This window comes from Eurosta solidaginis, chromosome 1, assembly GCF_040869045.1.
Source record: "Eurosta solidaginis isolate ZX-2024a chromosome 1, ASM4086904v1, whole genome shotgun sequence".
Lineage (NCBI taxonomy): Eukaryota > Metazoa > Arthropoda > Insecta > Diptera > Tephritidae > Eurosta > Eurosta solidaginis.
In genome coordinates, this window is record NC_090319.1 from 211,225,797 (window position 1) to 211,251,577 (window position 25,781).

A 25,781-nucleotide genomic window follows, 5' to 3' on the forward strand; every position below is an offset into this window, starting at 1 on the left:
TCAGCTCTTGCATTTGCTAGAAGATGACACTCATTGGGACGCAACACTTCATGATGCATCGATTTCATCTCATCCACAGCAAATACGAATGCTATTTTCGATTTTAATATCAGCATGCATGCCATCGAATCCAGTTGAATTATGGAATAAATATAAAGTTTGCATGACTGAAGATATTTTAATTCGGATGCGTCGTAGAGCAATGGATCCTGATTTGCTGATTACATTGGAAATGTACAATGAAGCTTTGATAATAATTAAAGATATGTGTCTTGCAATTGCCAATAAAGCATTGGGGCAGTTAGCTTTGATTTCACCAAATCGTCCAATGCATGATTTATTTGACCGAGGGTTGCAGCGTGAACAACAATTCGATTGTGACGATTTACGTACATTTGTTCAATCCAACAACACCAAACTGAACAATCAATAAAGGGATATATATGACAAAATCATGCAAGCTGTTTCTGATAACACTGGTGGATTATATTTTTTGGATGCACCTGGCGGCACCGGAAAAACCTTTGTGATTTCATTGATTTTAGCAACTATTCGATCGAACCAGATATTGCTTTGGCAGTCGCTTCTTCTGGAATTGATGCAACTTTATTGGATGGAGGACGAACAGCTCATTCAACTTTAAAATTGCCATTGAATATACAGGTGGTTGAAACTCCAACCTGTAACACATTCAAAAATTCAGCGATGGCGAAAGTTTTGCAACAAGCAGAGGTCATTCTATGGGATGAGTGTATATTGGCAAACAAAAAATCATTGGAAGCATTAAATCGAACAATGCAAGATTTACGTGGAAACCCAAGACTTTTTGGTGGTGCTTTAATTTTATTGTCAGGTGACTTTCGACAAACATTGCCCGTTATTCCACGATCAACACCGGCAGATGAGATCAATGCATGTTTGAAAAAATTAACATTACACATAAACATGCGTGTTCAGTTGCACAATGATCAGTCTGCAGAGCAGTTCTCGAAGCAATTGTTAGAGATCGGAAATGGCAAAATTCCAATCGACAAAACAAATGGTTTGTTTACATTGCCAAACAATTTTTGTACAATTATCCAATCAAAAGAAGAATTAATTTAACGAGTGTTTCCAAATATTGTTCAAAATTACATGAATCACGATTGGTTGAGAGAACGTGCAATACTGGCACAAAAAAATGTACATGTCAATGAAATCAATCATCACATTCTAAAAAATTTACAGGTATGGTGACAACATACAAGTCAATGGATAGCGCAATGAATCAAGATGACGCAGTGAATTATCCAGTTGAATTTTTGAATTCATTGGAACCGTCTGGTATGCCACCTCATTGTTTAAATTTGAAGGTCGACTCATCAGTTATTTTATTACGGAATTTAAATACAGCAAAATTGTGTAATGGAACAAGACTGAATGTAAAAAAGTTGATGACGAATTTAATTGAAGCAACAATACTGACCGGCAAAGCGAAAGGTGAAATTGTGCTTATACCGCGAATCCCACTGATACCAACAGACATGCCATTTGTGTTTGCAATTTCCAGTGCGCCTGTCAGTTGCTATGTCAGTCAATAAGGTGAAAGGACAAACTCTTCGAGTATGCGGATTGAATTTGGAGGAACCGTGCTTTCCGCACGGACAGCTATACGTTGCCTGTTCCAAAGTAGGCATTCCAAATTGTTTGGTTATTCATATCCCAGATGGAAAAACAAAAAATGTTGTGTATCCAAATGTTTTGGATTAAGAATTGAAATAAAGATTAAACAAATTCTATGATTTTATGCTTTTTCCAATATTTCTATTGGTGTAGCGAAGCACACCGGGCTCCCGCTAGTATTTTTATATATATAGATTATCATTGGTTTAAGGCGAAATGACTCGGATTTTCGGCAAAATGAAATTTATATTGGAGGTGGGCGTGGTATTGCCCACTTTTACAAAACTTTCAAACTCTTTTGAAAAAGTTTTTCAATTAAAAAAAACGTTTTCCTAAGCAGGGTCGCCCTCGGATTGGCAAACACTCCCGTCCCACCAGTTTCTGGGAAAAATTAAAAATTGGTAGAAAACAATTTCGGCCTAAACGTCCTGGAAATATCTTGCCCGGTATTAAAAACCGTGAAAACTCAGACAGTTCAGTGGCTGCTAGACAAGTACTTTCAAATATCAAACATTCAGATATACCGTTGAAAAGACCTATGACGCTTTTCTACAAAACCGGTCAGAAATTGTAAATCAACGCATACCCATACAGGAGAATAAGTTAACCAAGGCACTAAAAACCAATTGCTTTGCATCGCGGCCGCTATTTTCAAAATAAGCGAACATGCGTTTTTTTCGAGTAAATTTCGGGAGCTCAAGGGAATGAAAATTGCGAATAAAAGATAATAATAACTCCCAACGGTTTTGCCCTTGAAGGCCCACCCAACCAGGGGCGCATGACGCACGGATTTGTAATTTAAGTTTGCCCAGTCGTTGAAAGGAAGGGGATTTGTTAAGCGTCGAAATCTAAAACTGCTTAGCTACAGATAATTGTTAAACTCATAATCTAAACAAAACACTAGAAAGTTAGCTAAAGTATTACTGACATATTAATAGTTAGAAAAGAATAATAATCAGGTTAGTAGGATAAGTTAATTGCTAAGTATTAAGAGAGCAAAGAATATATTGCTAAAAAGTGCTTCTGAACTATTAATTATGCTGAGCTATGAATTATGAGTGAGCTATAGTCCAGACACAGATTGCGGAAGAGCTCATTTAATTCAAAATTGGTTCTACATTGTTTCAGGGAAATTTGTGTTCAAATGTTTAGTATGCCGATAATGAAAATTAAGGTTAATTTTGCTTAGTAAAAAATACTAGAAACCAAGCCGTTCACTAATTTGATCATACAAATTACTCCAAGCATCTCTCTACGATTTGTAAGGGTAGGAAGATCAATAAGTTCTAGCTGATTGGTATAGAATTGGAAAATGGTTCTCGTAACAAAAGGATCGCTAAATTCTTTTGACCAATGCTTTACGAATGCTAACACACCTCTAGTCTTATTGACGGTTTTAATAATATGGAGATTGAAACTAAGCTTGCTATCCATCGCAACCCCTAAGTCAACAAACTCATACACTTGTCACCACCACACTCGGAGTGCTTGCCAAACACAGTCGAGGGCCGACCCCGATTAAACAAATTTTCTTCTAATTAAAAAATCTTGTTTCTAAAATCTTGATGTTGCTTTGCCCGGGGCGTGAACTCAGGATCTTCGGTGTGGCAGGCGGAGCACGCTACCATCACACCACGGCGGCCGCCGGAAAAGGGAGATAAGATCTGATTGTAACAATTTCCTATCCTCGGATGACAAATAGGATTTAAAACGCTTTACGTCATCAGCATACATCAATATTTTGGAGGATTTAATTGTTGTAGAGATATCATTAATGAATAGCAAGAGCAGAATACGGTCAAAATGGATAGCATATTTTTAAAAATCACTCTTTGGGCCCTCCCAAAAAGATAAGATGAGATCCACTGAGTGAGATTCGGTGGAAATCCAAGCTGGCCAAGTTAATGGATGAGTAACTAGTGACAAACCTTGTCAGCCGCTTTACTGAAATCAGTATAAATAACGTCCATATGCATGCCTTTTCTAAATCCATTTGATACAAGCGTTGTGAATTCAAGTAAATTTATGACAAGGTGATTTACCCTTACAAAATCCGTGTTGGCAACCGGCAATCCTTGTAGAAATAGAAGCAGTAAGCTGATCGGTAACGATAGCTTAGAACAATTTTGGAAAAGCGGAAAGTTTTGCGATAGTTTTCAATGGCGGACCTACTCCCACCCTTGTGAAGAGGTATAAGAAAAAAAAACGCCTTGCTTTACAGGAAGATTGAACGAGTCAGATAGTAGCTGGTAGATGTGGACAGCACATTTTTTAAGTATACATGTAGGAATACTATCAGAACCGTATTTAAAAGATTCTTTAAAAGTTTTAAGATAAAGTAACATCTTCGGGAAATATAATTGGAAAATTAACTGAGTTGTTCGAGTGATGTTGATACATGTTGTCTTGGTTGTGACTTGGTCTTGGAAGAATAGTTGGATTTGAAAAAATTAGCAAAGAAATTTGATATAGTAAGGTTGTCGCTAGATGTACATTCTTGATACATCATGGTTGAAGGAAATCCTTGCACTTTACGTTCAGAGTTTACCAAATCATAAAAAACTTTGGTTTGGAGATAATATTATTTCTTGTCCCACAAATATAAGCTTTCTGACACTTTTTATTCAATTCGAAGTATAGCTGACACAAAATGGAATACTGTGAGTAATGTCTTTTCAATTCTGATTTTGTATATAATTTAAGTGATTTGAAGTCTTAAGTGGACCAATCTTGTAAAGGTCCATCCAGCGGCGTAACAGTAGGGTGGCAGGGCTGGCAAAATGCCACATGCCCTCGACACAAGAGGGCTCCGGCCAAGAGGCCGTGAGCTCAAAAATATTTTTGTACTTTGTGTCTGATTATTTTATTTTTATTTGAATAGTATATTTTTATAAGTTCTCCTTAAAATCCAAAGTGAAACACCCAAAGACCATAATACCGGAATGTACCCGATCTGCATCCGGCAAAGGACCATCAACATCGATAACACTCCCAAAGGGCTTTGGGAAGTGTCCTTATCGTTACAACAATAACAACCATAATACCATTTCAAGTTAACCGTTAAGCGTTTAAACCAAACTAAACAAAAAGATGATCCATTTTTAAGCGCCAAATACACGACACGAACATTTCCGCGAACATTTCCGCGAACATACCCGTTATGTCATGTTTCTGCGACCTTTTCTGTCGTGTATGGTGGTGTTTGCCAGTTCTCGCAAATGTTCGCCAAAAATCAAAATATTTTAATTTTTGGCGAACTGCTCGTGCGTGTATGGCGAAATAGCTCATAATCGTAGTAATTTCTGAACGGAACAAACGTGCGCAGAAAAGTAAAATGGACAATAAAAAATTTCTGAGTGAATTTATTGAAATGTATAAATCTTTGCCATCATTGTGGCAAGTAAAAAGCAAAGATTATTGTAATAGAATTAAAAAGAATAATGATTATGCGACTTTAATCGAAAAATTAAACGAAGTAGATCCTGATGCCACAAAGGATACAGTTATAAAAAAAAATAAGTAGTTTGCGGGCGTAATTGCTGTCAAAAATTTTAAGTATTCAAAGCTATTGCCACTAGCTAGAAAGCGCAAAGTTAAAGCAAGGCGGTGATGAGGGGGAATCGCTTCTCTCATTATTGTATCCCGTTTCGTTATGAGTGGCAAAATTTTTTGTAAAAGTTGGTCAAATGTTACCTTGCTCATACGAGCGTAATTTTGAAAATCATTTTGTGACGTAAATTCCAGTTCTTTAATAAGCTCACTTTGTCCAAGAACTGCTCGTTTTTTAATCCATTCTTTGCACCAAATTCTTTTTTTGCGATCTTCTCTCTTTTTTTTACGCTTAATTGCCACAGCGAGCAATATTGCTGCAGCACAATTGTTGTTCGTATTCATCGCTGTCTGAAAGAGAACTAATGTGGGGCCAAAAGTTCGTATGGTGTATGGCCAAAGCTGCGAACAAGATTGCGGAATGTTCGCGGAAATGTTCGTGTCGTGTATTTGGCGCTTTAGAGTTGTACACGTTACCCGTGAAGAGTAATTTTACGTACATATTTATGATCGTCAAAATACTGATAATTGCTCAAACGCATCCATTGTTTTCTACATATTTTGTCGGGGTACGTTGGCAGCGCGGGTGAGTATTGACGATCGGGGAATTCCCTATTTTGATTATACTTTTTTCGTGCCGCTGCTGCTAGCAACACCATGTTAGGGGAATGAATTCCGGAGTCGATATTTTTTTATGAGGGTTCTACTGAATGCGTATTCTTTGTTCCATTATTTTGACAATTGTTGATTTGTATCTATGATTTTTCTTTTTTGTTCTTTATTAAATATGAAAATGGTGGCAAATTAAAGTTGATTGTGAAAGTTAGGTATTAAAATTTGTAGTTCCAGAAAATATTTAAGTGGGAGCGAAAAAGGGAAGAGAAAGAGGGAGACTGAAGAAAAAATAAAAAGCTAATAAAACTAGTCAATACTTGAAAAACTAAGACTTAAAGTGAAGAATTGGATCTTACTAAAAGTATACCAGAATTATCATATACAGCACTCATCAACAGTGACTATCCAGATCCAGAACAACACCAAAAATGTACTAGCAAAAATCAATAAAATAGAAATAAATGTAAGGCGCGAAACCTCTTAAGAGATTTTAGGCCGAACTTCTCTTCCAAATTGCGTCGTGCTCCTTTTAATTTTTCCTAAAAATTGCCGGGACAGAATCTACTTGTTTTATGCCGACTATGAACGGCAGAAATAGATATATTCGGAGTGCTTGCCAAACACAGCCGAGGAGCGAGCCTGCTTAGACACATTTTCTTCTAATTGAAAAAACTTGTTTCTAAAATTTTTTATGTTGCTTTGCCCGGGGCGTGAACCCAGGAGCTGCGGTGTGGATGGCGGAACACGCTACCATCACAACACGGCAGCCACGTGAACAATATTGGATCTTCGTTATATGTTACTGATAAAGGTAATTTTGAAGAGCTAACTGATCAAGTGATAAGGTTAGCGATTGAAAACGGGTATTGTAAACCTACGGGCGCTTTCTTAAAAGATAGTGACAATAAATCTAGGAAAACATTACTATATTGTGTCCAAGTCTGGCGTGAAACTTGAGCGTACATGGCTATCCTATTCTTTAATACTTCAGAAAGCGTATTGTGAACCGTGTTGGTTATTCGCAAATCGTACATCTGTTTGGATTGAGGGCGATGAGAACTGGAAACATTTTGCAGATGCATACAATGACACTAGACATCAAAATTCATGTGGATTCCTGTCTTACGTATCAACAGTGGCGGCTACATGGAACACTCGATGAAGAGCAAGAGTATATGATCAAAAAAGAAAAATGTTTTAAGCGCCAAATATTTTCTAGGCTTCTTGATGTTACTCTGACACTTCAACGTGTCATTTAGCCTTTCTTTATGTTCTCTGTGCTGCACATAATTTAAATCTATTACTCAATGACGCAGTGAGAGAGGTTATTGATATGCAAACTTTTTTTGAAAAAATTCAGCAAATTTATAATTTTTTTGGGCATACTCGTGGTATCAAAAGATGGAATATTTTATCAAATTGTATATCGTGTAAAGAGAGTCTTCAAATTCAATAACATTAAGAACATTAAACCCTACTAGATGGGCAGGACGCTATGATAACGGTTTTGTTTTAAAAGTTCTGTTTGTTGATTGAAGTCCAAAAAGAGTTAACGAAAACATTCTGTTCATTGCAAAATTCTGTTAAATTAAAATCACATGAAAGAAATAAAGCTGTTTCACTCAAAAAGAAAATCGAAAACTACAATTTTGCTATGTTATTGGTTTTTCATTGCAAGAACCTACTTACTATCGATGCAGCCTCTAAAGTACTTCAGTCTAAAGCAACCGATCTTTCAAATACCTTAAAATGTTTGAAAATTTGTCTAGAAGAATTGAAAAGGTATCGACATGAGGTTGAAAATTTAAAAATGGAAGCAAATAGTGTAGCAGAAAAATAGTCAGGGGTGATGAATTTTCTAAAACTCGCCATAGGAAGGTAAAACGCCATTTTCATGAGCTTTGAGAAGATGAGTGTCTCCTAGATCCGGAAAGTTTGTTCAAAGTGACCATATTTTATCGAGTATTGGACATCATTATAAACCAAATGAATTCGCGTTTCATTCCAATGAATGAAATTATTTCAATTTCAGTCTTTTGCAGCCTGTCAGCATTTTAAATGCGGCCGAAATAGAGAATTTGCTGATTTATTAATAATAGATTATTAATAATAGATCATTTTATGTCTTGAAGCTTTCCTGAAGTATGCACTGCATTATTGTTACTCCTTACAATTCCGGTGACTTCAACTAGCGCTAAACGATAATTTTTATACTCAGCGTGCTTTGCACACAGAGTATATTAACTTTGATTGGATAACGGTTGGTTGTACAGGTATAAAGGAATCGAGATAGATATAGACTTCCATACATCAAAATCATCAGTATCGAAAAAAAAATTTGATTGAGCCATGTCCGTCCGTCCGTCCGTCCGTGAACACGATAACTTGAGTAAATATTGAGATATCTTCACCAAATTTGGTACACGAGCTTATCTGGACCCAGAATTGATGCGAAATAGGATGATAACCACGCCCACTTTTTATGTATATAACATTTTGGAAAGCACAAAAAACCTGAATATTTAGTAAATAATACACCTAGCATGCTGAAATTTGACGTGTGGACTGATATTGAGACTCTTAATAAAAATTTGAAAACATTTTTTTAAATGGCCGTGGCACCGCCCACTTGTGATAAAATCCATTTTACAAATATTATTAATCATAAATCAAAAATCGTTGAACCTAACACACCAAGTAGGTCCCGTCCCGCCAATTTGCAGGAAAAATTAAAAAGGAACACGACGCAAATTGTAAGAGAAGCTCGGCCTTAAATCTCTTCGGAGGTTATCGGGCCTTACATTTTTTTTTTGTGATTTTCAATGGTTCGGGAGCCATAACTCGAAGAAAAATTTACATATCGTAACAAAATTGGGTACACATATTTTCCTTATATCAGAAAATATTTATAGTAAAATTGGACGGGATCGGTTAAAGGCCACGGAAACTTAGATATAAAACAAGTTTAAAAGGTTTAAAAGGGTCGTAGACTAGAATAATAACCTATAACTTAGCAAAAAAATAACCTATAACTTAGCAACCTATAACTGAGGAAAAAATCGCAGCCGGGGTGGATGCTTTGAGAGGTCGTATACAGGAGTTGCAATTAAATCGCCCAGCTGTTTCAGCAAGCAATCCAAAGGTAAACACACCATCCTTTGACGGTTATGTTAATTTCAAGGTCATTAAGCTACAGTTTAAGAAGACCGCAGCAGTGAACAACTGGAATGCTGAAGATAAAGTTGCTGCACTGTTCATGGCATTGAAAGGGCCTGCAGCTGAGATTTTACAAACCATTTCTGAGGGCGAACGGAACTGTTGATGGGCACTCTGGAGAGACGATACGGAACTGAGCATAGGATACATATATACCAAATGGAGTTACTGAACCGCTTCAAGAGGCCTGGTGAAAAAATGCAAGAGTTTGCGTCGGATGTTGAAAGGCTGGCACATTTAGCGAATGCGGACGCACCCGTGGAATAACTGAAATGGTAAAGATTCAGAGTTTTATAAATGGCATACGGGACGTCGAAATAAAGTGGGCTACATACATAAACCCAAAGCCAACATTCGCAGAAACGGTGTCACAAGCTCTGATTCAGGAAACAGCGGATTCTGTGTAAGCCAGTTTTCAAAGCACGCCGTTTGGAAGTAGAAAGACCAGAGTGGGTAGACTCAATTTTAGAAGCTTTAAAAGGAACGCAACAGAAGAATAATGGTGCAATCAAATGTTTAAAGTGAGGTAACCCAGGTCACATTTCTCGTCATTGCAGCACCGGTCGTGGTGGTTCCAACTTGTGTAGCCGTAAACGCAAAGCTGGAGGAGATAAGCAAGAGCGATTCAGATGTAAAGATCGAAAACTTTCCCCAGCTATTGAATGTCCTGTGATATCTGTGTCGCAAATTGGAAAGAAATCAAGCATTCTTACCATCAGAGGGAATGTCGATGGCAAAGAACGTGTACTGACTGTAGATACGGGCGCATCTCATTCCTTGATTCGATCTGAATTGGTCAACAGGAGAGTAAAGCCATTACCTGGAGCAAGGTTGCCTACGGTCACTGGCGAGTATAACCAAGTCCTGGGAGAAGTGATCTGTGAAGTCTTTATTGGAAGGTCATGGTTCTACACAAATTCGTTGTGGCGGAGATCGTTGATGAAGTTATATTTGGAGTGGTCTTTGTAACGAAGCTTTCCCTGTGCCCCGGCGCTTCTTAATAAATTGCTGGGGTGTACTCGCCGTGTCCAATGTTCCTTACAATAAATTTATACTGTGGGGCCGTATTTTATTACTTTATTGAACGCTGGCGTTCGTCGCTGCGTTGGCTGTCGTGCTAATTATGCAGTTACTGGGGACGCTCGTTGATGACGCTCTGTTGCCGTTGGCGCTAACGTTGCGCTGGCTGTAGCAATTGGTATTTCGTCACTGAGGACGCTCGATGATAATGAGTATGCGGTCACTGAGGACGCTCGTTGGCGACGCGATGACGATGGCGTCGCGATTAGTATTAGTCACTGAGGAGACTTGAAAAAAAGGGGCGCAGTCACAGAGGACGCTCGTTGATGGCTTTGACGTTGGCGTCGCGATTAGTATGTGGTCACTTAGGACGCGTAAAATAAAACGGATATGCGGTCACACTCCAAACAAAATGGGATGCAGTCACGGAGGAAGCTCGTTGATGGTCCTCTGTTGCTGTTGGCGCTGGCGTTACACTGGCTGTCGTGATTTGGTCACTGAGGACGCTTGGAATAAAAAGGTGTGCGGTCACTGAGGATGCTCGTTGATAAATTTGCGGCCACTGGGCGCTTGTTGACGACGCGTTGGTGCTGGTGTTGCGGGTTAGTAGATAGTCGCTGAGGACGCTTGAAATAAAGAGGCATGCGGTATCTGAAGACACTCGTTGATAAATATATGGCCACTGGGGCACTTGTTGATGACGCTTGAAATAGAAAGGCATGTTGTCTCTGAGGGTGCTCGTTGATAAATATGCGGCCACCGGGGCGCTTGTTGATGACGCGTTGATGTTGGCGTCGCGGTTTAGAAGCGCCTTACGGGTCGCTTCACGGTCGACTGTGATGAGTCAGCGGAGCACAGCCTTAACGTTCGGTGAGTGGGGAAACCCCGAAATCACGGCGCCGGGCTATACCGTTTGTTGACGGGGATGGCGTTGTTGCGCCTTACGGGTCACCTCGCGGTCGACTGTGATGAGTCGGCGGACCGCAGCCTTAAGCGTTAAGTGAGAGGGGGAAAGCCCGCACACTCACGTACGGCTCAGTCTGCGTCTACGTCGGGTGGTGATGCCTCGCACTGGTAAAACCCTAACTGCGAGCTATCACCTTCCGGCCGTAGATCCGAACAGTGATCACAGCGCCGGGTTATACCGTTTGTTGGCGTCGATGGTGCTGGTGTTGGCGCGGTGGGCTGCGTCAGTGTCGATGATTCTGTAATTGGCCCAATTGCTTGTGTCCTCGTCGATGGCCCTGCTGACTGTGTCGACGTCGGTGTTACTTTTACTACAGCGGCGTCCACTCGCGGTTTTATATAGCGGCTCAGGGTTTGTGGTGCAGGTGGTGCGCAATCTAAAGCTTGGCTTGACTCATTTCGCGTCTAACCTGAGTAATGATGTCTCGCACTGGTAAAACCCTAACTACGAGCTATCACTGTTCAGCATAGAACTGTTCACCACCACAGCTCCGTGCTGATTAACTCTTTCTTGCTGTGGTCGTTCCTATTATATAATTGCATACTCGTAATAAATGTGTTGATGATTTGGGTTTGCTCGCCGACGTGTTGCGACCGTGTTGTTACGATCGGTCGTGTGTCGGTAGAAACTGTAGTTGTTGTCGTCGCATGGTTTGAGTATATTGTTGTTTGGTGTTGCGGTTGAAGTTGGTATGGCCTAGTCTATAGCGTGTTGTATTCGTGTGTTTGACTTATTGTAGGCATACCGTTTTTATTGTGTAATCGTGTTGCTGGCTTCGTTCAGCCTCATGTTGCGGTGCTAATGTTGTATGTTGCTGGCTTCGCTCAGCCTTATGTTCTGGTTATAATGTTGTGTGTGTGGCTGGTTTCGCTCAGCTTTATGTTGCTGTGACAATGTTGAGTGGGCCAAATTAGATATCAATATTTGGTCCTCACAACTTCTTAGTTGACCATCACATCAGGATCAATATTAGGAGAAGGATTATGCGCTATGAAAACAAGGATGTGCCACTTAACTTCAGTTTGGAGAAAGGGTTCAGCAGTAAGCGAGTGCTGGTGGAGGAGATTCGACAGAGACCACAAAAGTCAAGGAAAATAGATCGGGCAAAGGTAGATGGAACGAATGGGTTAAACAAATCAAAACCGAAGGTACTTGCGAGAGAAACACTGGCATTGAAAACCCCTAATGGACGCACAAAAACGAACGAAAGAATTTCCCAGAAAGAATGCAAGGGTAGTTTCAAACCAGGGCGCACTACTGTTGGGAAACGTCGGAACGATACTGATTATGTGAAACCAATCCATCAAGAGCAAGCTCTACGAAGTAGTTTATTGGCCAAACAACAGAGTGCGAGGGAACGATCCAGGATAATGAGTAGTAAGATGAAACGCAGGTACGATGAGAACAATAATTCGGAAGGTTTCTTGGAGGGAGATTTGGTACTGCTATACAACCAGCGGAAAGGTGTTCCATCCAAATTTTGGTGCAGTTGGGAAGGCCCGTGCAGAATTTTGAAATAGAAGGGTGGTTCAATTGGTGAGGCTAGCAGCGGTTAGGTCGAGAGATTTGTCTGATCGGGATGATCAGACTTAAGTGGAGGGCAGTGTGACGAATATTAGTGACACTAAGTGATACTCACATCACTAGTCTGATGCTAAGTAAATGAAGCCACAACAACAATTAAGCTAGCAGTCATTTGTATCTACATAAACGAATCAATCATTATGTCTACACATATGTACGTACACGCTGCGGAGAGAGACGCACAAACACATGAATATATCTGAGATACTCCCGAAAGTATGCAATCATTTGTGCAAGTATCACTCACATATACACGCGCATGGGCTTTGCGAGAAGCTATAAACTCGTGCATCTGTAGTTATAGCTGGTAATTTTATAGCTGATAACTAACTAGTAATTTCTGGAAGTATAAGCGCCTAGAAATATATCAATGAGGAAACCAAAACAGTATAAAAAGCAGCAACAGTTGAGGCACGACAATCAGCTTGATTTAAGCAAGCTATGAGTTGCGAAGTATAAGTGTTATTGTGAAGTACTTTAATAAAGGCCATTTTGCATTATTGAATAGTGGAGTTAGTTATTCAACAGTTTAGTGATTCGAACGTTAGTTAAAGATTGCATATAAGAGGAATTGCACAAAATTCGTTACAATACCAAACCCGAATTTATTAGGGATGATATTAATTTGATTAAGGCAAAGGTCACACATTGCAGCCAACAAGTCTTTGATATCAAGTCTGGAAGGCATTAGAACAACGGTTCCCTCAAAGATGAAGATGAAGCCCAACAGAAAAATGTGTCGATGGACATAAAGAACGGTATGGTACAACTCGAGGAGGCATTGAGCTGCATGCGCTCTTCATTAGAGGGTAAAAACCGAAGCGGTTCGTGGGAACAAAACAGCCCGAACGAACCCACGCTCCCAACCAGAGGCCTCGGAAAAAAGACAATACGATGAGGGTTCTACTAATATATTCTCGTTATTTAATATTTTAAATTTACCTTTAGAAAAATCAATTGTATTCTGGTGAGACCATCGGATCGCACTACTTGAAGAAAATTTAGATATGTCATCAACGTAAATTAGCTCTAGGACCTTCCCGAATTTATTAGGGATGATATTAATTTGATTAAGGCAAAGGTCAGACATTGCAGCCAAAAAGTCATTGATATCAAGTCTGGAAGAGATTAGAACAATGGTTCCCTCAAAGATGAAGATGAAGCCCAACAGAAAAATGTGTTGGTGGACATAAAGAACGGCATGGTACAACTCGAGAAGGCATTGAGCTGCATGCGCTCTTCATTAGAGGGTAAAAACTGAAGCGGTTCGTGGGAACAAAACAGCCCGAACGAACCCATGCTCACAACCAGAGGCCTCGAAAAAAAACAATACGATGAGGGTTCTACGGATATATTCTCGTGTGAGGTCTGAATGACCGTACGCGGAAAGCCAAACCTCGCCCTGAGCAAGAATAAAAGATACCACCTGGGAAATCCAAGACAAAAAGACAAGCAGCCCAGAAACAGTCGGGCCACAACCTTCGTAGTTTGACCATCCTAGGGTTAGAACTACGCCGAGGTCGTAGGAGTCATCCAGGGCGGGCTTCGGCCTGAAGATGCACGACCGTCATACGCTCCCTTAGAAAAACTAAATCGGGGAGTGCAGTTATCGAAACTGCACGTTGCGGTGATAGGTCAGCTTTCATTCAAGCGATAGGAAGCGCTTTTGGGGAAGCGGATGAAACCAAGTAGCTTACATAAAAACGCGTACAGAGGTGCTGGGCATCGAATGCCCGACAACCGCCATAGAAGTTGCGTTTGCTGTTTGGAAAGCTGCTCGCAGGCAAATGATGGGACAGTTCCATGTCTCTAATTTCTCGGCAAACCAGCACGAACAGAAGACATCGGCCAATGAAGTGGACGAAGATCTTGGCTCCCTCTTAGTAGCCAAGAGCAAGATCGGTGTTGGCTGGCTGAAATGCAGGCTTACTGGAGCGATGCTTCAGGCGTCTAGGCTACGAACACCGAAAACCTGACCGCAAAGGCCCTGATAGATGTAATGCTTGCTGGAAATGCGGACAGAATGGCGATCAGGCCTCGGTCTGCAAGGAAACTCCAAAGTACTTTTTATGCCAGTCGACCATCTTCCCGAATCAGGAGCTGCCGCAAAGGCCAAACTGCGCGCAAGTTCATGCAAGCAAACCTGAACCTAAGCAGGATAGCTGATAGTCTGCTGCACCAGCTGGTTCTCGATAGCAGAGCCATCTATGCGATCATCAGCGAGCCTTATAGGTGTAGGAGAGATTGGTACGTAGACTTAACAGGAACTGCTACGATTTGGATGGTTGATGCTGGCAGCCACGTAGAAAGCCGTGTTGCCGGAAAGAGCTACGTACCTGTAACTGTGGCGCACACTATACTAGTGAGCTGCTACCTGCCCCCAAATGATCCTAAGCGGCGAACGCTACGGTAGAAGTGACCACGCGAGAATCACGCATGCAACACCTCAATGCCACGAAAATGACCTAGGAGGTAAAAAACGATTGACGGGTGGTGTAGCAAAATTTCCGAGCCACGAAAAGAACCTAGCAGAGGTAAAAAAAGTAAGTGCACTGGTGGAGTAGCAAAATTGTAGAGCTGCGAAGGGTATGCCACAGAATGCGAAGGCTGGCAACCCGCACTTACCAAGGCAGCTGATTCTATGTACCGGAGTGACTCAGGATTTTTCCCGACCAAGGGCTGTCATTTCAGAGTCACCCCATTTAATTTGTTTCGTCCCTCCCAAAAATGTTTATTCTCCCAGCAGATTCTTGCAGCGGGACTGCGCCATATTCTGCTGCCCCGGGAATATATATCGAGCCCAATCCAGGGCCAGTAACTGATCGAGGTCCAGAGAATTTGTTTTAACGCGTGTGCCGGAAAAGAATCTTTTAAGGACGTTCACACTTTTGCCAGTGTGTCAAGTGTAAGGTATGGTTGCACCGCACGCGATTTCTGGGCTAGACCGTAAAACCCGTCGCCCCGTAACTTTTACAAATATTTTGTGGCACCTTACTGTCCCGTAGTCTGCGCCTCAGCGCCCCACAACTACCTTCTAGCAGCTCCGCTGCTCAGTAAGCCACAAAAAATACTCGCGCTCCACGACGTCACCAGCTCACACGGTCGCTCCTACCCATAACTACAATCTCCCTAGCAGAGTAGGTAGCAATGCCGAGCATCAGCCCAGCCCCCGTCTTCTCCTTCCCCCCTTTCCGGGACTAGCACACGAGTAGGTCAGGGCAGTTACTGCCTTGGACGGTGCCAATTCCCTAGATTATCTCAGCGACGATAACCTCCCGAAGGGTTTAATCGCGCTATGCTGCCAGGCAGCCAACCAAACTACACCGGGTTCTCCAATTTTTATTCAAGGATGTCCAGTCCCAGAGCAATAACAGCACTAGCGATCTGGTCTCACTCAATTCAGGCGTGGTCACCCGTCACTTACCTCCAGAGTGACGACGTCTTCCATATTGCACTTCAGAATACTGTAGTTAAACTGTAATGGATTAACTGGAAAGAACACGGAGATTGTCGATTTTACGGAGCTGCACAAAATCCGCATTGCTGCGATCCAAGAGACTAAACTCACGGCACAATCTGCTAAGCAGACTTTCTCTGGGTGTAACGTCCACAGAAAAGGACGCGGGAGGGGAAATGGAGGCGAACTCGTATTTATCACCTACCACCACTCAGTGCAATAAAATCTATTTGATTCCGACATCGGCCGTAGGGACTGTGTCCTGGAACGTCAAGGTATATCTGTCCGGTCAGACGATGAAAACCTAGAAATCATCAACATCTACATCCCTCCTGCCACCTGTTGCCCAGTGGATACCGCCCTAATATAAGCGCCTTACTCACTGACGATAATCGCATTATCTTAGGCGAATTCAATGCCCATCACGATCTATGGCATTCAAACTTTCAGGCTGACAGCAGGGGTCTCACCTTGGCGGATCAAATAGAAGAAACGACGTTCTGCACTATAAACGGAGACGCCCCCACTCCAATGGTAGGAAGCTGTCACAGTTCGGCAGATATATCAATGTGAGGGCACGACTCGTATACTGCGTTAACTGGCAGCCGATGGTAACGTTGTGGACAGTAGGAAGATTACAAAACTTATACAGACAATCGCATTGCTGCTCTCCCTATTCTGACTGATGCCCGCCAAGGGCAGCGTGATTTCCGCAAAATCATCGAATCCGCGTCGACTCGTTTCATTGTCGTTGGAAGAGTCCGGCAAGTCGGGTCACATTTTCCAGCGGAGGCCACAACTCTTTCGGGAGAACGTGACCTTATAAGACAGCCGGACTCCGGCCCCCCCAAATAAGGGATACATACAAGCTAACGCAGCCGATTGCTTGTGGATGCACACAAGCGAGCGAAATGGGAGGAGCACTTAAAAAAATATGACCTCTATGCCGGTGTGGGTAAACTAGGGTCGAATGCGAAAAAATGCGAGTGCGCTTTCTGCCGGCAATATGTAATGTATTCTACGGTTGACAAAGCCAGACGGCGGGCTCAAAGACGCACACACAAACATAAACACAGCGTCTCCTCAATTACCATCACCGCCAAAGAGGTTGAAGATGCTAAGATCGTTCGTGCAAAACCATGTAAAGCAGTAATCCCAGCTGACATAGCAATGCCGATGCTTAAAAAACTAGGTAAAGTGGGATTTATTTATGTAGCGCATGTCTTCAACCTGTTCCTATACAATGGCCAGGGTGGTTCCATTATTAAAGCCTGGGAAACCAGCTAACATTTGAGAATTTTATAGTCCGATACCTCTCCTTTCGCCAGTAGCCAAGACACTTGAAGCCATTGTGCTTCCCCACTTCACTGCAAATTTGCGTCTTGCCAATCATCAGCATGGCTTTCGAAAACTACATAGCACAGTACCAGTACTCGTTGCGCTAGACCTATCAAAAGCTTTTGATACAGCCAGCCACGGAACGTTACAACAATACTTGGAAGCGACCTTCCTTCCTCCAAGTCTCCAAAATTATACCGCAAATTATCTGTCTGGTCGGAAAGCATCGGTGCAATTCAGGAATATAACATATAAACCCAGAAGTGTTAAACAAGTTTTATCACTGGGTGGTGTCCTATCCCCGCTTTTTTTTAACTTCCACATATCGAAGCTACCTTTGCTACCAGAAGGAGTCACTATAGTATGCTACGCGATGAGTGCACTATAATGACCACAGGTCCAGACTCACATTGTTACCGACCAAATTATTAGCTACCTTATTGAATACCCAGAAACCTGGGCATCCCAACAGACATCTTATTGAAGAGGCCACACCTCACAAGGGCTTCAGAAGTCATCTCCGAAAGCGTTATAAGGAAATACGGCACCTGAGAACACAGCCATATGAAGTAAAAAACGCAAACAGGTCCTAGGTGATATGCAAAAGAGGCGTCGGACCCCTATGCCAGGAATTTCCCAGCGAATCCAGTTCTTAAAGAAAATACCCACAACCCGCAGAAAAGGGACGCACTCTCCTCAGGGATACGCGCGTCACTCTAGCTCTACTTCTGGAAACCAATCCCTACATACATAATCAGCCCAATTCTAAACAAAAATTCCTTGCGAGTTTTTTCCCTTCTCCCATTCCTCTTATTTTAAACAAGTCAGGAAGGCTACGTTAGGTTAGGGTAGGTTAGGTTCAAGTGGCTGCGGTACACATCGGGGCGGTACACTTAGGCCTTTATAGGCCCATTGTGAAACCTCACGGATTTGTTGCTACTCTCCTAATCAAACCACTTCGTTGAGTTTATGAAGCTAACTAAGCGTCGTGTATTGGCCTCAGCAATATCAGTCAGATCTACGAGAAACATCTTGCCCATAAAACGTTGCCTCCTTCTACCGAGCGCTGGACAATCACAGAGTAGATGCCTAAGAGTTTCAGGCTCCTCTTCGTTGCCGCAGCTTCTACAATAATCATTAAATGGAGCGCCAATCCTTCCGCATGCGGTCCAATATAAACATGAACAGTGAGAAGACCTACAACTAAGGAAAGAGCCCTCTTACGGAGGTTAAGAAGCTCTCGCGATCTCTTCTCATTCTATTCCGGCCATGTGAGTTTTGCCGTGTGGCATCTACCATGATGCATCCACCTGGCTCCCGCTTCCATCAGTAGAGCCTCCTTTATCTTGAGCTTGCAGGTGGAGAGCGGCATGCCCAACCTCTTCCAGGATGGCGAAAGTGGAAGGGAGGTACCCTTTCTTGCAAACTCATCCGCCATCTCATTACCTGGTATGCCCTTATGTCCCGGAACCTACACCAGATGCAGAGTAAACTGTTCAGCCATCACGTTATATGATCTTCAACAGCCTACTACAGTTTCAAAATTAGTTATGACAGAGTCAAGGACTTTCAGTGCTGCTTGACTGTCTGAGAATTTACATATGTGCTTCTGAGAGACTGCCTTCCACCTAAAGCAGTCCACAGCGTCTTGTATGGCCGCAAGCTCGGCCTGAAATACGCTACAGTGATCCGGAAAGCGAAACGATCTTTGTATCTCCAATTGTTCCGAATACACACCCCCTCTGACCCTGTTATCCAGTTTAGATCCATCTGTATAGATCTGAATGCTGTTAGTGGGCCAATGAGGGTCATTCACCCACTGTTCCCTCTCAGGGATTAATATCTCGCATCCCTTGTTAAAGTTGGTATGTGGTTTGCAGAAGTCTGTCCATTCTGGTATGCAGAATTTGCCGAGAATTTAAGTGTTGTTGCAGTGAGACCATGTGGTCAGTTTCCTCAGCCTAATACCTGCACATGCTGCATATTTTATGCCTACTAAATCTATGGGTAGTAGGTTCAGTATTACATTCATAGCCTCCGTTGGCGTTGTGGGGATGGCTCCGCTTATGCATTGTAGTGCAGATCTTTGCACAGTTTGAAGAGGAAGAATCGTCGAGAATTTATTCAGGGCGGGCCACCATACCGCCACCCCGTATAGCAATATTGGCCTAACTATGGCCGTGTATATCCAATGTACTATAATAGGGGACATACCCCATTTCCGTCCAATTGCCCCTTTACATGTGTAGAGGGCAACCGTGGCCTTACGGACACGCTCCGTGGTGTTCGGTGTTTAGTTCAATTTCTTATCAAGTGTGAGCCCTAGATAGTTGGCGGACACTCTTAACTTAAGCTCTGTGTTTGCCAGCACTGGAGTTGAGAGAGGTTGTATCTTATACCTCCTCGTAAAGAGCACCAGCTCCGTTTTATTAGGATACACGCCCAGACCATTATCAACGGCCCATGCTTCGACCCTTCCTAATTCCGCCTGCATCATATCGCAGAGACTTTGTGGAAACTTTCCACTTATCACCAAGGTAAGGTCGTCAGCATATGCTATAACTTTACAGCCCCTCTCCTCCTCCATGTCCGTTAGCAGCTGATTCACCTCCAAGACCCACAGCAGAGGGGATAGGACTCCACCTTGGGGAGTTCCCCTACTGACGAACCTGCTCACCGATACCCCTGCAAGTTCTGCCTGTACTACCCTGCATAGCAGCAATTGGTGCACAAGACCCACCAGCTGAGATTCGATGCCCAGATCAGTCAGTACCTTAATGATTGAGTCGGGTTTGATGTTATTGAACTCTCCTTCTAAGTCTAGAAAGGCTGCCAAGCAGTATTTTTGAAGGAGAATGATCTATCTATGTACGATGTAATTTCGTGCAAGGCCGTTTCCGTTGATTTACCCTTCATATAGGCGTGTTGTGCTTCAGAGATTTGGTCATTCACTGCCTCCTGATATATGTTTCCATCAGCCTCTCCATCACCTTTAGTTGAAACGAAGATAGACTGATGGGTCTGAAGTCCTTAGGCTTCGCATGGCACGTTTTGCCTGCCTTGGGAATAAATACCACTTTAGATATTTTCCATATACGTGCGACGTGGTTTAGTGCCACGACACCTATTCTAGCGTATAGCTAGTTAGTGCTGTATTCCAGTGATTGTTGCAGTTTTATAGGTGTAACTCCGTCCGGCATTGGAGATTTGAATGGTACAAAAGATTGGATGGCCCAAGATATCTTATCTCTTCTAATTAGGTTCAAACACTGTTTCCATCCTGCTAAAGAAATCTCGCCAGGAGGATCTTTTGGCTTTCCTTAGATCAAACTTATAAATTCTGAAATGTTATTTGTATACTTCCCAATGCTGCTCATCGCCAGAGGCTTTAGCTGCATTGAAAGCGGTCCTACTTAACCTGCGAAGGTTTTCGACTTGTGAATTCCATAATGGTGGCTTCTTTTTATCCCTTTGAATTCTCTTGGGACAGACTTTTTCTAGTACCTTGCGGCATGCCCCCGTGTAGTTATTTACCAGTCTTTCCAGTTCTGGTATGCTACCTGGCGTTTCATGTACGCTCTGAAATGGCAATATCTCTACTAGTTCCCTACTGTGTTCTTGCCAGTTTGTATTTGTAATATTTCTGGTGGTAGCGCTCTGCCTTTTCACCAAGTCTAAGTCGAATTGGATGTAACTATGGTCAGAGAACGAGTGGTCCTTAAGGACCCTCCAGTTTCTGACAAACTTCTCCGTATCTTCTGAGGCTAGGGTGACATCGAGAACTTCCCTTCTTGTTTTTGTAATAAAGGTTCAGTTCCCCTATTGCATTTGGTTAATCTAGAGTTTAGGATGAAATCAATTAGTAACTCACCCCTTTCGTTTTCGTCATTACTCCCCCAGATGGAGTAGTGCTCGTTTACATCTCATCCCAGTATCAGTGCACCTGATGTAGCTTCCACCAGCTTCCTGACGGTCGATGGCGGCACCGTCTTGTCATGGGCTAGATAAATTGATGATAGCCCGATTTCACCTATACTTAAGCTCACGCTGATCGTTGTTGTGTCTTCATCACTAAATTGAGGAAGAAACAAAACATTAAGTTTGGTACTAACAAGTATACACCATCTCGGCTTTCCCGAGGTGCTATAACTTACCAATGTGTAGCCGGTCGACTTCAGTCCGCAAATGTTTTGTCCTAGCACCCACGGCTCCTGGATGAGGACAAGGAAGGAAGGCTAAGTTCGGGTGTAACCGAACATTACATACTCAGCTGAGAGCTTTGGAGACAAAATAGGGGAAAATCACCATGTAGGAAAATTAACCTAGGGTACTCCTGGAATTTGTTTTTATGACATGGGTATCAAATGGAAAGTATTGAAGAGTATTTTAAAAGGGAGTGGGCCATAGTTCATAGATGGACGCCTTTTCGAGAAATCGACACAAAGGTGGGCCAGGGGTGACTCTAGAATGTGTTTGTACGATATGGGTATCAAATGAAAGGTGGTAATGAGTATTTTAAAAGGGAGTGCGCCTTAGTTCTATAGGAGGACGCCTTTTCGAGATATCGCCATAAAGGTGCACCAGGAGTGACTCTAGAATGTGTTTGTACGATATGGGTATCAAATGAAAGGTGTTGGTGAGTATTTTAAAAGGGACTGCGCCTTATTTCTATAGGTGGACGCCTTTTTGAGATATCGCTATAAAGGTGGACCAGGGGTGACTCTAGAATGTGTTTGTACGGTATGGGTATCAAATAAAAGGTGTTAATGAGTATTTTAAAAGGGAGTGGGCCTTAGTTCTATAGGTGAACGCTTTTTCGAGATATCGCCATGAAGATGGACCAGGGGCAACTCTATAATGTCTTTGTACGATATGGTAATCAAATTAAAGGTATTAGTGAGGGTTTTAAAAGGGAGTGGCTGTTAGTTGTATATGTGAAGGCATTTTCGAGATATCGACCAAAATGTGGAGCAGGGTGACCCAGAACATCTGTCGGGTACCGCTAATTTATTTATACATATATGTAATACCATTGGCGGCCACCGTGGTGTGATGGTAGCGTGCTCCACCTACCACACCGTATGCCCTGGGTTCGCACCCCGGGAAAGCAATTAGATGAAAATTTTTCTAAGCGAGGTCGCCCCTCGGCAGTGTTGAGCAAGCGCTCCGAGTGTATTTCTGCTATGAAAAGCTCTCAGTGAAAACTCATCTGCCTTTCAGATGCCGTTCGGAGTCGGCATAAAACATGTAGGTCCCGTCCGGCCAATTTGTAGGGAAAATCAAGAGGAGCACGACGCAAATTGGAAGAGAAGCTCGGCCTTAGATCTCTTCGGAGGTTAACGCGCCTTACATTTATTTTTTTTTTAATAGCATGAACAGTATTCCTGCCATAATTCCAAGGGCTTTTGATTTCGCCCTGCAGAACTTTTTCCATTTCTTCTACTTAGTATGGTAGGTGTCACACCCATTTTACAAAGTTTTTCCTAAAGTTATATTTTGCGTCAAAAAAGCCATGTTTGATCCCTTTTTTCGTATTTGGTATAGAATTATAGGAATATTTTTCATTTCCGAAATTTTCGATTTCGAAAAAGTGGGCGTGGTCACAGTCGAATTTCGCCCAGTTTAAATGCCGAGATAAAGTGAGTTCAGATAAGTACGTGAACTAAGTTTTGTAAAGATATATCGATTTTTGCTCAAGTTATCGTGTTAACGGCCGAGCGGAAGGACGACGGTCGACTGTGTATAAAAACTGGGTTGTGGCTTCAACCGATTTCGCCCTTTTTCACAGAAAACAGTTACCGTCGTAGAAGCTATGCCCTTACCAGATTTCACAAGGATTGGTAAATTTTTGTTCGACTTATGGCATTTGTAGTGTATGGCAATCAGTTTCTCGGTGTGAACTGGGCTTAACTGAAATTAACAAAGAGCGCATTGCGCACTCAACGAACCGAACGAATAACACTCTAGTCTAGTCGTTCATCCACCGTGTAACTGTGCACATCGCACCTCTTTTGTGTTTTAGCATTTAAGTTAATATATTCAATAAATATTCATTTTATATTACCAAGGTGGCGCCTAGTTATTACAGTGGCGACGAGTTTTAATCCGGACTTTTGTGCACAATTTAGCAGCAGAAATGGCTACCACAATAAATGCAATAATTGGAAATGTGCCGCGATTCCATCATGAGGAGAATACATGGAGTGTATTTCAGCAGCAACTCACTCAATTTTTTATCGCCAATGCCATTACGGAGGTGGCAAGGAAAAAGGCCATATTGTTAACGCCTCCCAGTGAAAAGGCATATGTGCTACTTCAGAATCTGGTAAGCCCAGGATTGCTGGAGGAAGATACGACGACGTTCGACATATGCATATATGTAATGAAAAATCATTTCAAACCAATGACATCGGCTTTTACGGAGCGATATAAATTTTATAATGCCGCCAAAGCAGCGAACGGATCCGTAAATGATTTGGCAGCACGAGTGCGGTCATTAGCGGTCAATTTTGAGTTTGGTACAATGCTCGAAACCGCAATTCGCGACAAGTTTTTATGGGAATGGAGAAAGTTCCAGCTCGAGATAAAATATTTTGGAAAGTGTGACGTGCAGCAGGAGCAAAGTGGTGGAGATAGCGAACACATCGGAGTACATTCGAAAGGAGAACGACCTTAGCAACGTCAAGCAAGAACCGCAAGAACCGCTTAACTTCGTGAGCAACAGCAAAAGCAAAGCAGCTCTCAGTAAGACAAAACCGGGTAACAGTCATCAGCAGCAGCGTCGACAACAACAACAGGCAAACGGGACAACAGGGCAACAGCAACAAAAAGCATGTACGGTGTGTGGTCTGGCAGGTCATGCTAGCTATAACTGTAGGTATAAAAATTACAAATGTAACTTATGCAAAAAGAAAGGGCATTTACGAAAAGCGTGCACTACTAAAAAATCAGAGCTTAAGTATTTAGAAAATAGTGAGATGAATTTGTTTTCCGTGCAAAGTAATGGTGATGGTCAAATAAAAATAAAAGTAGTGGTGCATAAAATTCCACTGTTAATGGAACTGGACACCGGTTCGGAGTTTAGTGTGATTTCGTATAACACCTACTTGCGCTATTTTAGAAACAATTCCCTTTCCGCTACAAACGTAATTTTAAAAACATATAATGGTGTGGCATTTGATCCAGCTGGTATATGCGAAATGCCTGTAGAGTACATAGGTACCAGCGCGTCGTTGTCGGTAATGGTGGTTAGAAATGGTGGACCGCCGCTTCTCGGTAGAAACTTTTTACATGCTTTCGGTATAAACTTAGCTAACTTGAAGTATTCCAATGCCAATTTCAATGCGGATGCACGTAACGTTGTGGCTAAATTTCCAACACTATGGGACGGAACTTTAGGGTGCTTCAAAAAAGCAAAAGCGAAATTGCGCTTACAAAAGGGTGCGATTCCCAAGTTTTGTAAACCACGGCCAGTTCCACTGGCTATTCAGGCGAAAGTAGAGAAGGAAATTGAGAAGTTAGTTCAGTTAAAAGTGCTAGAGCCGGTTGAATTTTCCGAGTGGGCCACACCTATTGTGTCTGTATTGAAAAAAGATGGTGGTGTGCGGATATGCGGGGATTTCAAAGTATCGTTGAAGCCAAAGCTTTTGGTAGACAAGCACCTTTTGCTTCGTATAGAAGATATATATGCTAAACTGCATGGGGGACAAGAGTTTACAAAATTGGACTTGACCATGGCTTATAAGCAAATTGAGCTGGAGCCGTCATCACGTAAGCTAACCACCATAGCCACTACTAGGGGCCTGTTTCAATATTCGCGTCTTATCTACGGTCTCTCTCCTGCACCAGCAATTTTCCAAAAATTAATGGAAGGGCTGTTAATGCACTTGGACGGTGTAGTTGTTTTCTCGATGATATTTTGATAACAGCACCTAGTAGGAAAATTCACGTTGAGAGAGTAGAGCAGGTATTTAGCATATTAGAAGAATCGGGGTTAAAGCTAGCCAAAGAAAAATGTAACTTCTTTAGTAGTTGCGTTGAGTATTTAGGGCACATTATTGATAAACATGGGTCGGCAGTGTCTGGCAAGCGCTCCGATTGTATTTCTGCCATGAAAAGCTCTCAGTGAAAACTTATCTGCCTTGCAGATGCCGTTCGGAGTCGGCATAAAACATGTAGGTCCCGTCCGGCCAATTTGTAGGGAAAAATCAAGAGGAGCACGACGCAAATTGGAAGAGAAGCTCGGCCTTAGATCTCTTCGGAGGTCATCGCGCCTTACATTTTTTTTTTTTTTTAATTTTTATAGGAGATTTTTGCACAACGTAGCTGGTATTAGTGCACCCTTATATGAGTTGCTTAAAAAATACGTAGCTT

General features: G+C 42.3%; 1 protein-coding gene across 12 annotated transcripts in view; it reads left to right on the forward strand.

Annotated features, from left to right (window-relative positions):
• scro (scarecrow) overlaps positions 1-25,781 on the forward strand; it is a 1,102,402-nt gene that overhangs the window by 32,331 nt on the left and 1,044,290 nt on the right. The gene's annotated exons all lie outside the window — the stretch shown is intronic.